Raw genomic sequence first — 16744 nt, 5'->3', positions numbered from 1 at the left:
GACAGTTTGGCCGAGTGGTCTAAGGCGTCAGATTTAGGCTCTGGTCCGAAAGGGCGTGGGTTTAAATCCCACAGCTGTCAAAAAAAAATACTTATAGATATGTTTTATTAATGAAATTTTAATAATAAAATATATAAAAATGGTAAAGTGAAACATAGTTTATCATCAAATAATTTTTTTTTATTTTATTTGGACACACAACGAGAGTTATCATAATTTTATACATAAAATTTTTGGAAAAAAAAAGGTTTGCAAAACGAAGCATAGTTAAATATCAAAGTTATAATGTTAATCCATTGCAATCAAAATTTAGGATGATCTATAATGACAAAAATATTATGGTTGTTTGACTATTTTTTTAAAGTAATACTTTTTATAGTTTAATTAGCATGATTTGATCATGTGCCAATGAGATATATACGATTATCCACCCGAGTGTTATGAGCCGAGATCGAAAGTATTTGATGATCATTATCGTTCAAGAATAATGATCGATCACCTAAGCCGCTCATAATGATACAAATCAGTAATATTTCTTTGCAGATTCAATCAAAAATATATCATGGTTGATTATGTGAAAAAAATAATAAGAGTTCGCATATCCAAATTTAGGAGGACTTAAAATTCACTAAGTATCCAATAGAATAATTTAAAGCATAGAATTGTCATTGGAAACTGATGATGGACGAGCATCAATGGCATATCCAATTGAACCCTCTTCACTAGACGAGCGCTGACAGCCAAAAAGGAACTAAACAAAACCTTACTTGGGCTGGTCAATACTCGACTTTTGTTGAGACACTATAGCCCTTCACAACCTTAGATGACTGTGGGGTACTTTGTTTGACTGCCGACGACGAGATATGCTAAGCAATTGCTACAAGCAACGAGTGCACATTATATTGTGTTTGGTGCTTTGCGGCTGCAAGGTAGAGGAGACTGAAGAGTCCATGAAAAAGGAGAAATGGATTACAGAGAATGTCGATGCAACATGCAGGATTACAGAGTGTGGTGTATGGTACCCTTTCTTTCTCCAACTCGATCCCTTCCCTTTCCAAAGTACCACCTCGAAAACTCTTATGTTTGTCTAAATTAAATTAACATTGTTAGTGTTAAATTTCATTAATCAAACTGAAAATATAGCCGGATCCAATGGAGCCGATGTCAAGACGATCTCTTCCGTAATCAATCTGACTCCTACAAAAATTACATCGACGGTAACACCAATAATGCCCCTTCGATTATTAAGTAAGTTAACTAATCGAATTGATCGGACAGATTGAATGTAATAGACCCAAATCTCTACCTATGTCGAACTATCGTTTCCATTGCCCACGTGATAGTGGGTGTGCAATGGTCAGTTGTAATCATTGTCTTTTTTGTCACATATTAGAGGAGGTCATGTGCTGGTGACCACCGACTTACGTGTCTGCCAGATGTTGTCGATGTGTCGACCAAGTCTCATTTACATGTCAGTCGAGTGTTATTTGTAGGTTGGCTAGGTGTCACCAATGTGTTGACTATGTGGATCGCATCAGTTAGAATCGGAGAATTATTATGCCCTTCATACAAAGTTGTAGAAGTGGTGACTCGTGCTGGCTCCTCAACCAAGTAGAGCCGATGTGTCAGATTGACACGCTGCCACATGGAGTTGATGCCATGTCATTTTTACTATAACATATGTCCCCCACTTCTTGAGTAAAAGAGCATAGGGGGAATCTGATTGGGAAGTATTGTTCAATTGACATCCGTTGTCAACATTGTGGTGGGTGTACGACGGGTCAACACGATCAAGCGTGGTGGGGGCGCAATGGGTTGACATGGCAAGGCACGGTGGCATATGATGGGTTGATACGGTCAGGCACAGTTGCGCATGATGAGTCGACAAGGCTAGCACGATGATTCATGTTGGGCCAACATAATCCGGTGCAATGGGCATTCCTCAGTTGGCAGGAGAATCCAAGCGATCACATAGGATTATCCACTGATGATAGACCACAAATTTATACCCACATTTTTCTCTATAGTCCATGAATTGTCTCCTGACTTACAAATATGAAGATCTTCAAATTGACATCCAATGAGGATATAATTAGAGTTTGTCCAAAGTGATAACATGTGAAAGATTTTTGTACATGGGTGGTTGACACTTATGCCTTAGAGATGAGATTCAACAAAGATATCTCATAATACGACTTAGCAACAACCAACTAATGAGAAGAGGCATTGATAACAAACTTTTTTTTGATGCACAAAATTAAAGTTTGATTTTGAATGATATATTATATGCACAAGATACAATCTATCATGGTTAACAATCATGGGTTTTACTCATAGTTGGGTCATGATCTACCACTTGATGTATGTGGTTTGGGCACACAACAATCTTAGCATTTATACACATGAACATCAACTTCATGATATTGATGGGAATATGCATGATGATAACACTAGACTTTCATATGTTTATACTAATCGACACCACACCTCATAAGTAAGGATTACTAAAAAAAACTAGCCGAATCTAATTTAACATAGTGGGAGAGGAAAATAAAAAAGAAAGTATATCTTTCATAAATACTTATTACATTTCAAGGATATAAAACATTCCTAAGTTATGCTAAAATAAAAGAAAACTAAGAGAAAAAAAAAGGAAAAGAATGATTATTTAGTTAGAAGTGGAGAAGGGGGAGACGAAGGAAGAACATTGGCACGAGAACCCATGGGATATCCGTTTCTCCTCATATGATCCTATACCTTTATGCTGGAGTTTTAGTAATTGTTTATGCACATATTGTCTTTGCTATGTTAACTATACTTGGTAAGAGAGAGAAAGATAACGAAAACACTTTACAAACAAGAACTTCTTTTATAAAAATCAATTCTCACCCAAGATAATTTTTTTCACATTTAGTACCATAAATCCCTAACTACTTATAGAAATCAAGAAATGTCTTATGGAAGGTCATATTCAATGTCATCAAAAGTGTTCACGCACTTTTTTTTTTTTTGGTAAAATCCCTATTCAATGCGATTTTTATATACCTTTCTTTACGATGAATTTTCGTAATACAAGAGAATTCTAGTTGATGAGGGTAATAATAATAATGGGACACAAACTGACGTCGCCTGCTCCCGGGTGACATCTCTTAGGTCACGCGGATCGAGGAGACGCATGGGTCGTCTGCCTCGGTCTGACCTGACAACGCAGGGCCGAGACAGACCAAAACGCCGACCAAGGCACGTCGCCATCCTGCAAGAGCCCGATCCTCCACGCAACCCCAACGCCGGAGTCAGATGCCTTCCCAGGTACGGTCCTACTCCCTGCGAGTGGGCACATCAATAACGGTGACCTTCCTTATAAAAACCCTCGTGTTCGAAACAAGGAGGAAAAAAAAAAGGAGAAAACCTCCTAAGATTATCAACTGACTTGACCATCATAGGGGTCAGGTCGAGCTCTCTCGACCCGACCTGTATGCAGGAACGAAGACGGAGCGCCCCCCACCACGCGCCTAGGCGAGGAGCCCTTCCGGAAGAAACGACTGTCCCATCAAGACCGGATCAACGTAGTCGGCTACCTCAGCACTCTCAAGGGTAATCCAGGAAGATCCTCACTCATTCGGACCCGAACCCAACCGTGTTGGCCCCGAGGCCACGGCTTAAAGTTGTTGACACCAACATTTTGGAGCTAGAAGGAGGGTGTTCGTAGCCTGATTGGTTTGGGTGGACGAGCTCCCTAGCATCTTGTGGTCCTTGCGGACCACCCCCAAAATTACGACCGGAGAATCCCCCTACAGCCTCACATTTGGGACCGAGGCCGTCCTACTGCCTGAAGTGGTTTTCCCTACCCCTCGAATGGAAAACTACGAGGAAAGGACAACGATCGAAGGACTTCGAGCCGATCTCACCATGCTCGAGGAGCGGCGTGCTAATGCACACTTGAAGGCCCTCTCCTACAAGAGAGCAATCGCCAGAATCTATAACCGGAAGGTGCATCCCCGACCGATTTAGTTGGGCGACCCGACCCGAGCGCACGGTAAGCTAGCTCCAAACTGGGAAGGACCTTATCGGGTGATCTACGTCGTCAGGATCGACACGTACCGGCTCGCGACGATGCAAGGCCACGCCCTGCCAAGGACGTGGAGCGTGCAAACTCTTAAAAGATTTTTCGTATATGAAATCAAGAAAGACAAGGAAGAAATCTGAACATTTTTTTCATTTAAACAAAAATCCGGTTACAGGACCAGACAACATATTACAGCATCGGCAACACCCGACCTACCCCATTAGAAAAAATTACAATAAGTAACTTCCTCGGGGGCTTCGACGCTATCATCAAAAGGAACTTCCTCGGGCATGTCGACGTCCAAATCCTCAGGGAAGGAAGCAAAGGGATCTTCCGCCACCTCAAGGTCGGGGTAGCGCGCTCTGAAGCGAGCCAGGGCGACCCGGTACCCATACTCATAGGTGACCTGCCCCGACCGAGTAAGCCCGAGCTCGAAGCCCGGGGATTTTTTTGTAGGCCTCGATCAGCTCCTTGTCCTTCTCTGGCCATTGATGAATCTCATCGGCCAGGGCCACAGAAGTCGAGCGCGCCTCGGCGCGCGCTTCTTCCAGCTTCTGGTTGAGCGCAAGATTCTCACCCATCGCTAGGCAGACCTCAGTCCGAGTCGCCTTCAAATGCACCTGGAGCTCATTGTTCTGCTCCTCAGCCACCTTGAGCTCAGACTTGGGACGCATCACTTCTGCCTCCAAATCCGATGCACGCTGCTCGGCTGCAGCCACCGCCTCTAGGGCCACCCCCGCGCGAACCTTCTCGATCTACCTACGTAGCTCGGCGTTGTAGTCGCTCAAGCTGCCGACGACTCGGCCAGCATCGCGCACGCGATCCATTAGTGCCATGATATAATGCTGACCTTGCGAGGAAGGGAGTCAGGATAATACCGCTCGGGTGCAGACGGGAAGCCGATGGCGAGATACTTACCCACAGCAGCGACTTGGCGGACTTGCCAAGTAGGACTTCAGAGGGCATGGTGTACAACTCCCAAGCCATGTTGGGATGAAGCCCTCCGCGGATGAACAAGGCCACAGAATCCCCGTCGGCCCATATCTGGTCCCCACGGGACAGGCCACCCCAGCGGGCCACCAGCGGGTCGGAGGCTTCGCCCTCCGGGAGGTCTTCCATTGCCCGAACCTAGTAGGGCTCATCCTTCGTGCCCACGAGAAGGCGACAGAGTTCACGAACGGAGGGCTCTTGAGGGGCCTTCCCCGCCCCTCCCCTACTAGGGCCGGCTTCACGCCGCCCAAGGCATCTCCCTGCGCGATCAGCCGATCCAGTAGCGGTTCCTCTTGACTAGGCCGCTGCCACGTTGGATCCCTTCGCGACACAGGTCTTTGCCTTCTTCTGAGGTCGAACGACCTCGATCTCCACTGGTGCATCTTTTGAGCCGATCCTCGGCTCGATCGGTGGGTGCAAGGATGAGGCTGACGAAGCTCGCCCCCCGCGCACTGACCTAAGGTTCACCATCTCTGCGAAAACGCGGGCATTGGTCAATATTCTAAATGATTCATAAAGACCCTAAACTACCCACTACGGGCATACCTCGAGGCGTCGAGCTAAGACCCACCTCGATCAGCCATTGCTCGGTCATGTTCCGAACGACTCGGGAGGCGGGAAGAATCTCCTTGAGCCACCGAAGGTCCCTGTACTCATCGTCATTCAAAGCCGGGGTGGTGTTATTGATCATGCGTGCCGCCCATCGGAGCCCGAAATTCCAACCCCTCGCACAGCAAATATAAAAGAAACGTCACTTCCATTCCTTGTTGCTAGAAGGGGCCCCGCTAACCCGGATGCCTGACCGGGCTGACAATAATAACCCCTCGATCCTTTGGAAAGTCGGAAGCAAGACAGGAAAAAGGACAGAGTCGGGGTATTGTTGGCGTAGTGATACTCCCCCAAGAATGCCGCCAGATAGCGCTAAGAGTTCGATGCCATCTGTGACGGAGAAATGCGCCACCAGGAAATGCAGGAGCTAATGACTAGGTGCAGAGGGAAACGTAACCCCGCCTTAAGGGCATCCAGGGTTAAGGCGAAACCCTTGGGGACCGGGTCGTACGCCCGTTGCCCTGGCTTGTGGGCGAGAAGAACAAAGTCCTTCGGAATGCTGTAGCGCTCCTGGAGGTTGCCCAGCAATGACTCGCTCACTGTGGAGTCAAGGTCGTGCGGCCACATCAGAGTTTCCAGGGCCCAAGCCGCCTTCTCGTCGGAGGACGAGTTGGGGCTCAACGACGGTGTCTTTTCCCCGATGTTGCTAGAAGGGGAAGGGGAAGAGAGTAAAGTCGAGGAGGAAGGTGAGGCCATCCTTACTGACCTTTAGAAGGTAAGGTAGAAGGGCCGACTCGAACGGAAGCAATGAGGTTAGGAAGGAGCAACGGAATAGATCACTAGTAGGAGGCGTGCGGGAAACCATCTACGCCCTATTTATAAAGAAGATCCCGCCGGTAGCGACCCTTTGTCTCCTGGGGAGTGGGTGATAGCCCATCGTCGCCCTTCTCGTGGAGCACGTCGCATCAGACAAGGCAAACGTCACCCCACCATAAATGAGGTTTAACGTGGCAGCCAAAGGGTGCGCGGAGCGAATACCGAAGCGCAGTCTTCTCGATCCCGACTCTCGAGAGCCAGCAACTCCACGCCAGGGGACGTCCCCTGGGCTCCCGCACAGATGAAGATTTACTTAGCCGCCCCCCGTTCACAGATTGCTGCATAATAGATTGCTGCTCCAAACAGCTCCTCGGATGCATACTTCCCGAGCCCACCTCTGCGCGGTCAGCTCGCATGAGCTGTGTTCCTCGGATGCATGCTTCTTGAGCCCACCTCTGTGTGGTCAGCCCACAGACGCATACTTCCCGAGCCCACCTCTGCACGGTCAACCCGCCTGAGCCGTGTTCCTCGGACGCATGCTTCCCGAGCCCACCTCTGTGCGGCCAGCCCGCCTGAGCCATGTTCCTCAGACGCATGCTTCCCGAGCCCCTCTGTGCGGTCAGCCCGCTTGAGCCGTGTTCCTTGGGCGCATGCTTCCCGAGCCCACCTCTGTGCGACCAGCCCGCCTGAGCCGTGTTCCTCGGATGCATACTTCCCGAGCCCACCTCTGCGTGGTCAGTCCGCCTGAGCTGTGTTCCTCGGACGCATGCTTCCCGAGCCCACCTCTGTGCGGTCAGCCCGCAGACGCATACTTCCCGAGCCCACCTCTGCACGGTCAGCTCGCCTGAGCCGTGTTCCTCGGTTGCATACTTCCCGAGCCCACCTCTGCGCGGTCAGCTCACCTGAGTTGTGTTCCTCATATGCATACTTCCCGAGCCCACCTCTGCACGGTCAGCCTGCCTAAGCCGTGTTCCTCGGACGCATGCTTCCCGAGCCCACCTCTGTGCGGCCAGCCCGCCTGAGCCGTGTTCCTCGGACGCATGCTTCCCGAGCCCACCTCTGTGCGGCCAGCCCGCCTGAGCCATGTTCCTCGGACGCATGCTTCCCGAGCCCACCTCTGTGCGGTCAGCCCGCCTGAGCCGTGTTCCTTGGGCGCATGCTTCCCGAGCCCACCTCTGTGCAGCCAGCCCGCCTGAGCCGTGTTCCTCGGATGCATACTTCCCGAGCCCACCTCTGCGTGGTCAGTCCGCCTGAGCTGTGTTCCTCGGACGCATGCTTCCCGAGCCCACCTCTGCGCAGTCAGCCCGCCTGAGCTGTGTTCCTCGGACGCATGCTTCCCGAGCCCACCTCTTTTTTTGACGTACCATCTGGAATGTTCTCAGCTCCCTGAAATGCCAAATCAACTCCGCCGAAGTTGACATTTCTGTCGAATTTCTTGACAACAATCTTTGTTATTGTCATCGTTGCCAAAAGATCCCGAAACCAAGCTCTGATACCAGTTTGTTAGAGCTAGCCCGATTTACATGGTTCGGTCAATTGACCTACATCCACGGACGAAGGAGGAGCAAATCACTACTATAAAAAACGGAACTATTACAAATACCTTAAAAAGATGTTCCTAAACCATAAAACATTGAAAATTACTGATAGTTTCAATAGGAGATAACAAGCCTGATTTTTCCGATGTGGGACTATGAGACTTATCAAACTACCAGATTCTGCATACTTCGAATTGATAGGAGGAGAAGGATTTGGCCATGAGGAACCAAATGAACAATTAAAAGGGCAGGTTTGACATCTGCATTAATCTCTGCCGGAGTCAACGATCGATTCATGTTTTAACCACACCTTCTTCCCCTTTCATAACTGCGATGGAATGTTGATGCTGCTACTACAGAGATGGAATCACCATAAACCGACCGCCAGTTTATCGGATATGGAAGATCGCCTGTCATGCAGTTCGTGTGTCCTTCACGCTGTAGCTTTCTTCGAGCAAGCTAATCCAAGCACCACAATAGGATCAGTGCCACCTTGTGCTTTGGTGAGCAGAGTCTCGTGCAGTCCTACAGAGAAGCAGACAACACGGAGAGAGCGGCCGTCCATGGCGTTGATGACATCAATGAGAACTCTATGGTGGCAACTGTTGGAACCGAGAAGGTGAATGCACCTGAAGCCGAAGCCAGAGGAGCATCAGGAAGTATCAAGAGGGATGAACAGGTCCTTCCGACTTCTGCTGAAGAAGCTATCACCAAAGGTTCTTCACATGATAAAGGATCGCCAGAAAAGCTCCGGGGTGCCTGCACTCAGCCTCCTGATAAGTTGTCGAGCACAACATCAGCGACCGTAGCGGCGGCAGCCGAGGCAAGGAGGAAGAGGAAGACATGCGCCGCTGAATAGGCTGCGACGGTGGTTGGGAGTGTTCTTGGCTGCTGTTGCGTCTCAGAAGGTTACTTATACTGCATTTGCCAAACATAAACATTAGTGAGGGAGATGATAAGCACAAGTCTTATCAGCCATTCTCCAGCATTTACGCTTCTGCTGCATCGCTTCGATTGTTGTCATCCTGTGCAGTGCAGATTAACATAAGAGAAAAAGATTGCCATGTTATTATTAGGAGACAGCATAAGATAATTCAATAAATATAAAGTATAATAAAAAACGTCATAACTGACAGTTTGGCCGAGTGGTCTAAGGCGTCAGATTTAGGCTCTGGTCCGAAAGGGCGTGGGTTCAAATCCCACAGCTGTCAAAAAAAAATACTTATAGATATGTTTTATTAATGAAATTTTAATAATAAAATATATAAAAATGGTAAAGTGAAACATAGTTTATCATCAAATAATTTTTTTTATTTTATTTGGACACACAATGAGAGTTATCATAATTTTATACATAAAATTTTTGGAAAAAAAAGGTTTGCAAAACGAAGCATAGTTAAATATCAAAGTTATAATGTTAATCCATTGCAATCAAAATTTAGGATGATCTATAATGACAAAAATATTATGGTTGTTTGACTATTTTTTTAAAGTAATACTTTTTATAGTTTAATTAGCATGATTTGATCATGTGCCAATGAGATATATACGATTATCCACCCGAGTGTTATGAGCCGAGATCGAAAGTATTTGATGATCATTATCGTTCAAGAATAATGATCGATCACCTAAGCCGCTCATAATGATACAAATCAGTAATATTTCTTTGCAGATTCAATCAAAAATATATCATGGTTGATTATGTGAAAAAAATAATAAGAGTTCGCATATCCAAATTTAGGAGGACTTAAAATTCACTAAGTATCCAATAGAATAATTTAAAGCATAGAATTGTCATTGGAAACTGATGATGGACGAGCATCAATGGCATATCCAATTGAACCCTCTTCACTAGACGAGCGCTGACAGCCAAAAAGGAACTAAACAAAACCTTACTTGGGCTGGTCAATACTCGACTTTTGTTGAGACACTATAGCCCTTCACAACCTTAGATGACTGTGGGGTACTTTGTTTGACTGCCGACGACGAGATATGCTAAGCAATTGCTACAAGCAACGAGTGCACATTATATTGTGTTTGGTGCTTTGCGGCTGCAAGGTAGAGGAGACTGAAGAGTCCATGAAAAAGGAGAAATGGATTACAGAGAATGTCGATGCAACATGCAGGATTACAGAGTGTGGTGTATGGTACCCTTTCTTTCTCCAACTCGATCCCTTCCCTTTCCAAAGTACCACCTCGAAAACTCTTATGTTTGTCTAAATTAAATTAACATTGTTAGTGTTAAATTTCATTAATCAAACTGAAAATATAGCCGGATCCAATGGAGCCGATGTCAAGACGATCTCTTCCGTAATCAATCTGACTCCTACAAAAATTACATCGACGGTAACACCAATAATGCCCCTTCGATTATTAAGTAAGTTAACTAATCGAATTGATCGGACAGATTGAATGTAATAGACCCAAATCTCTACCTATGTCGAACTATCGTTTCCATTGCCCACGTGATAGTGGGTGTGCAATGGTCAGTTGTAATCATTGTCTTTTTTGTCACATATTAGAGGAGGTCATGTGCTGGTGACCACCGACTTACGTGTCTGCCAGATGTTGTCGATGTGTCGACCAAGTCTCATTTACATGTCAGTCGAGTGTTATTTGTAGGTTGGCTAGGTGTCACCAATGTGTTGACTATGTGGATCGCATCAGTTAGAATCGGAGAATTATTATGCCCTTCATACAAAGTTGTAGAAGTGGTGACTCGTGCTGGCTCCTCAACCAAGTAGAGCCGATGTGTCAGATTGACACGCTGCCACATGGAGTTGATGCCATGTCATTTTTACTATAACATATGTCCCCCACTTCTTGAGTAAAAGAGCATAGGGGGAATCTGATTGGGAAGTATTGTTCAATTGACATCCGTTGTCAACATTGTGGTGGGTGTACGACGGGTCAACACGATCAAGCGTGGTGGGGGCGCAATGGGTTGACATGGCAAGGCACGGTGGCATATGATGGGTTGATACGGTCAGGCACAGTTGCGCATGATGAGTCGACAAGGCTAGCACGATGATTCATGTTGGGCCAACATAATCCGGTGCAATGGGCATTCCTCAGTTGGCAGGAGAATCCAAGCGATCACACACCTTATCGAGATTTGACAATTAATCACGCATCGTAACCGCCTGTATTTTTGTTGATGTGGTCGAATCCTGCACCTCGGAGTTGCAATTGTATCGACCATGCGCTCAATGATATTTAGATAGTGTCACATGTCCCCCTCTCTTTGAGGTTCTTTGAAGACAAGGGACGAGCAGGTAATGGAAGTATCAACCTCAACCCCTATAAATGGTGGCCTATGTCGTAAGTCAGACCTCCTCGAACATCAAACTAAGTTCTACCTTTACGTGGAGAGACTGAGTTGCATGATCTTAGCTAAATGAATATGGTTTGCAACATTTAGGTTCCATCAGACACTCCAGTTGAATGTTCAACCAATATATGGCTACCACGTCGACCAACCTAATTCGATAATCTAGCTTTAATCAGGAAATTTTGTTTGGCTTGGCTAGTGAAATCCAAGACCAGCCAGCCATTGTTCATTCTACTAATCCATGATATTCTTATTATGTTAAGTTTTAGAGTGTTATGGTACTTTAGCTACTGTGCCCCCTATAATTATTTCAGTAAGTTCATATCAAGCAACTTTCTGTGTCATCAGTCCTCCTTAATCGACAAGATCATATGCTTTGCTACGTTGCAGTTGTGCCTTTGCCATGTTCTTGATGAAGTTAGTGATCTTAGGTCATAGAAATGGCTTCAGCTGGAATCACCAGTGGCTAAGACGTAACAAAGCCATGGAATAGTAATAAATAATGTGTCACCCACAACGAACCAACATGGTGACAGTTTGGCCGAGTGGTCTAAGGCGCCAGATTTAGGCTCTGGTCCGAAAGGGCGTGGGTTCAAATCCCACAGCTGTCAAAAAAGACAAAAATATTTTTAGACATGTTTTATTAATGAAATTTTAATAATAAAATAAATAAAAAAGGTAAAGTGAAATATAGTTGATCATCAAATAATTTTATTTTTATTTTTATTTTTTTTTATTTGGACACAATATGAGAGTTATCATAATTTTATACATCAAAAATTTTGAAAAAAAAAATTACAAAACAAAACATAGGTAAATGTCAAAGTTATAAAGTTAATCCATCGGAATCAAAGTCTATATCAAACTTACATAGTTTTTTTTATTTTATTTTCTCTCACTTTATTGTTTTACATTCAACTCAAATTTAGGATGATCTATAACCACAAAAATAACGTGTTTGTTTGACTATTCTTCTAAAATAATTATTTTTTATAGTCTAATTAGCATGATTTGACCATGTGCTAATGAGATATATACGGTTATCATGCATCGAGTGTTATGAGCTGAGATCGAGAATATTTGATGATCATTATCGTTCAGGAATAATGCTCGATCACGTAAGCTCTTCATCTCAATCTAAGTCTTATTCTTTAAATCGAGTCGAAACAAGCATCCATCACAAACATCTCGTTCATGTATGCTTATAACGATACAAACCAATAATATCTCTTTGCACATTCAATTAAGAATATATCATAGTTGATTATGTGAAAAAAAAAATATAAGAGTTGGCATATCCGAATTCCTGACCACAAGCATATCAAAATTCCTTAAGTATCTAATAGAATAATTTAATACATAGGATTGTCCACTAATGATAGACCGTAAATTTATACACACATTTTTCTCTATAGTTCATGACTTGTCTCCTGACTTCCAAACATGGAGATTTTTAAGTTAACATCCAATGAGGATACAATTAGAGTGTGTCGAAAGTGATAACATGTGAAAGATGCCTGAGAGATGAGATTCAACAAAGATATCTTATTATTCATATTATGACTTAGCAACAACCAACTATGAGATGAGGCATTGATAACAAACTTTTTTTTGATGCACAAAACTAAAGTTTAATTTTGAATGATATATTATATGCACAAGATATAATCTATCATGGTTAACAACCATGGGTTTTACTCATGGTTGGGTGATGATCTACCACTTCTTGTACGTGGTTTAGGCACACAACAATCTTAGCGTTTATACACATGAACATCAACTTCATGGTATTGATGGGAATATGCATGATGATAACACTGGACTTTCATGTGTTTGTTGCGTGTGGTCGTATGTTTATACTGATCGACACCACATCTCATTTGTAAGGATTACTAAAAAAACTAGTCGAATCTAATTTAACATAGTGGGAGAGGAAAATAAAAAAAAAAGTATATCTTTTATAAATACTTATTACATTTCAAGGATATAAAACATTCCTAAGTTATGCTAAAATAAAATAAGGATATAAAACATTTGTAGGATGAACAATGGCTGGCTGGTCTTGGATTTCACTAGCCAAGCCAAACAAAATTTCCCGATTAAATGTCGGCAACTGACTTCCACATCCTACTAATCCATATTATGTTGTATCGAAGTTATATTTTGCATTGTGAGTTTTAGAGTTTTATGGTACTTTAGCTACTGTGCCCCCTATAATTATTTCAGTAAGTTCATATCAAGCAACTTTCTCTGTCATCAGTCCTCCGTAATCGACAAGATCATATGCTTTGCTACGATGCAGTTGTGCCTTTGCCTTGTCCTTGGTGGAGCTGGTGATCTTAGGTCCTCACAGAAATGGCTTCAGCTGGAATCACCAGTTACCAATACATAACAAAGCCATGAAATAGCAATAAATAATCTATCACCCACAATAAATCAATGTGGTGACAGTTTGGCCGAGTGGTCTAAGGCGCCAGATTTAGGCTCTGGTCCGAAAGGGCGTGGGTTCAAATCCCACAGCTGTCAAAAAAAAATACTTATAGATATGTTTTATTAATGAATTTTTATTTTTATTTTTTTATTTTATTTGGACATAATATGAGAGTTATCATAATTTTATACATCAAAAATTTTGAAAAAAAAAATAAGCATATTTAAATGTCAAAGTTATAAAGTTAATCCATCGGAATCAAAGTCTATATCAAACTTACATAATTTTTTTATTTTATTTTCTCTCACTTTATTGTTTTTACGTTGAACTCAAATTTAGGATGATCTATAATGACAAAAATATTATGGTTGTTTGACTATTCTTCTAAAATAACTATTTTCTATAGTCTAATTAGCATGATTTGACCATGTGCTAATGAGATATATACGATTATCATGCATCGAGTGTTATGAGCTGAGATCGAGAATATTTGATGATCATTATCGTTCGGGAATAATGCTCGATCACCTAAGCTCTTCATCTCAATCTAAGTCTTATTCTTTAAATCGAGTCGAAACAAGCATCCATCACAAACATCTCGTTCATGTCTGCTTATAAGGATACAAACCAATAATATCTCTTTGCATATTCAATTAAGAATATATCATAGTTGATTATGTGAAAAAAATTATGAGAGTTGGCATATCCGAATTCCTGACCACAAGCATATCAAAATTCCTTAAGTATCTAATAGAATAATTTAATACATAGGATTTTTCACTGATGATATGTCGTAAATTTATACTCACATTTTTCTCTATAGTCCATGACTTGTCTCGTGACTCCCAAACATGCAGATCTTCAAATTGACATCCAATGAGGATACAATTAGAGTTTATCGAAAGTAATAATATGTGAAAGATTTTTGTACATGGGTGGTTGTACACTTGTGCCTAAGAGATAAGATTCAACAAAGATATCTTATTATTCATATTACGACTTAGCGGCAACCAACTATGAGAAGAGGCATTGATAACAAACTTTTTTTTGATGCACAAAACTAAAGTTTGATTTTGAATGAAATATTATATGCATAAGATACAATCTATCATGGTTAACAACCATGGGTTTTACTCATGGTTGGGTCATGATCTACCACTTCTTGTATGTGGTTTAGGCACGTAACAATCTTAGCATTTATACACATGAATATCAACTTCATGGTATTGATGGGAATATGCATGATGATAACATCGGACTTTCATATGTTTGTTACATGTGGTCGTATGTTTATACTAATCGACACCACACCTCATATATAAGGATTACAAAAAAAAAAATAGTTGAATCTAATTTAACATAGTGGGAGAGAAAAATAAAAAAAGAAAATATATCTTTCATAAATACTTATTACATTTGAAGGATATAAAACATTCCAAAGTCATGCTAAAATAAAATAAAACTAAGAGAACAAAAAAAGGAAAAGAATGATTATTTAGTTACAAGCGGAGGAGAAGGGGGAGACGAAGGAAGAACATTGGCACGAGAACCCATGGGATATCCGTTTCACCTCATATGATCCTATATCTTCATGCTGGAGTTTATAGTAATTGTTTATGCACATATTATCTTTGCTATGTTAACTATACTTGTTAAGAGAGAGAGAAAAAAAAAAAAGACAGAAAGAGAACGACAACACTTTACAAACAAGAACTTCTTTTATAAAAGTTAATTCTCACCCAAGATTATTTTTTTCACATTGAGTACCATAAATCCCTAACTAATCGTAGTAATCAAGAAATGTCTTATGGAAGGTCATATTCAATGTCATCAAAAGTGTTCATGCACTTTTTTTTTTTTTTGGTAAAATCCCTATTCACTGCGATTTTTATATATCTTTCTTTACGATAGAATTCTAGTTAAGCATTGATATGCATTAGTTGACATGATGGTGTCCATGTTGACATCAGTGTCAACATCTACGTCGACATCAATCGTAATATCGAACTTTATTTCCATATCAAAAACTTTAATACTAGTTTACAATGCTATAAACCTTAGGTCGTATGGAAATAGTTAGTTCTAAAAACTATTCAGCTAAGACTAATACTCTCTCATCTTCTTTTACTAAAGAACTAAATTTGATGATTTCTCAAAATATCTAAAACTAACTTAAGCATCGAACTCTAAGTTTTCCATATCGGGTGCTCTCTCTCTCTCTCTCTCTCTCTCTACTCGGGTTTGTCTAAATTAAATTAACATTGTTAGTGTTAATTTGGAATATAACTTGCAACCATCTCGAAAACTCTTTCTTTCTTTCTTTCGTGTATGGTACCCTTTCTTTCTCAAACTCAACCCCTTCCCTTTCCAAAGTACTATCTCGAAAACTCTTATGTTTTTCTAAATTAAATTAACATTATTAGTGTTAAATTTCATTAATCGAACTGAAAACAGAGAGTCAGATCCAATCGAGTCCTTTTTTCGAGCCTATGTCAAGAGGATCTCTTGCATCGACGATAACACCAATAATACCTTTTAGTTTATTAAGTTAATTAACTAGTTTAACTAGTCGGACAAATTGAACTTGAGAATCATTCGGTCTCTTGAGATGTACTTGACACCCCTTTTTTTATAGTAGAGATTTGGGTCCATTACGTTTGCTTGTTGCATAGCTTATGTAGTAACGGGACGAAAGACTCGGCCACAATTGCTCTCCACCTGTGCTAAACTACCATTTCCATTGGCCACATGATACCGGGTGTGCAATGGTCAGACGTAATCGTTATCTTTTTTGTCACTCGTTGAAAGAGGTCATGTGGTAGTGACCAGCGACTTACGTGATCAATACGCAGTCGTTGGGCTGGGGCTCGGAGAGAGCTTTCAATAGCGATTCCACGATCGTTCTAGCAAGCATCGACGGTTTCGTGATGCGCAAGAGGCTCCGGACGTTGATGCACCGGCCGCGACGTGCACATAGGCGAGGGACGAAGCACGTGAAACCAGTGCGATCATACCAGCACTAA

The 16744-nt window shown here is 42.4% G+C and overlaps 4 non-coding genes across 4 annotated transcripts; all 4 read left to right on the top strand.

Moving 5' to 3' along the window:
• TRNAL-UAG (transfer RNA leucine (anticodon UAG)) lies at positions 1-80 on the top strand. The gene has a single exon. It is a non-coding gene; the product is annotated as a tRNA-Leu (tRNA).
• A 9010-nt stretch (positions 81-9090) lies between these two features.
• On the top strand, positions 9091-9170 carry TRNAL-UAG (transfer RNA leucine (anticodon UAG)). The gene has a single exon. It is a non-coding gene; the product is annotated as a tRNA-Leu (tRNA).
• A 2651-nt stretch (positions 9171-11821) lies between these two features.
• On the top strand, positions 11822-11901 carry TRNAL-UAG (transfer RNA leucine (anticodon UAG)). Its single transcript has one exon. It is a non-coding gene; the product is annotated as a tRNA-Leu (tRNA).
• Positions 11902-13736: 1835 nt separating this feature from the next.
• On the top strand, positions 13737-13816 carry TRNAL-UAG (transfer RNA leucine (anticodon UAG)). Its single transcript has one exon. It is a non-coding gene; the product is annotated as a tRNA-Leu (tRNA).
• Positions 13817-16744: the final 2928 nt, after the last annotated feature.

This window comes from Musa acuminata, chromosome BXJ3-6, assembly GCF_036884655.1.
Source record: "Musa acuminata AAA Group cultivar baxijiao chromosome BXJ3-6, Cavendish_Baxijiao_AAA, whole genome shotgun sequence".
In the NCBI taxonomy this organism is placed as follows: domain Eukaryota; kingdom Viridiplantae; phylum Streptophyta; class Magnoliopsida; order Zingiberales; family Musaceae; genus Musa; species Musa acuminata.
The sequence above is the reverse complement of the archived record's forward strand: the minus strand, read 5'-3'. Positions and strand labels throughout refer to the sequence as shown.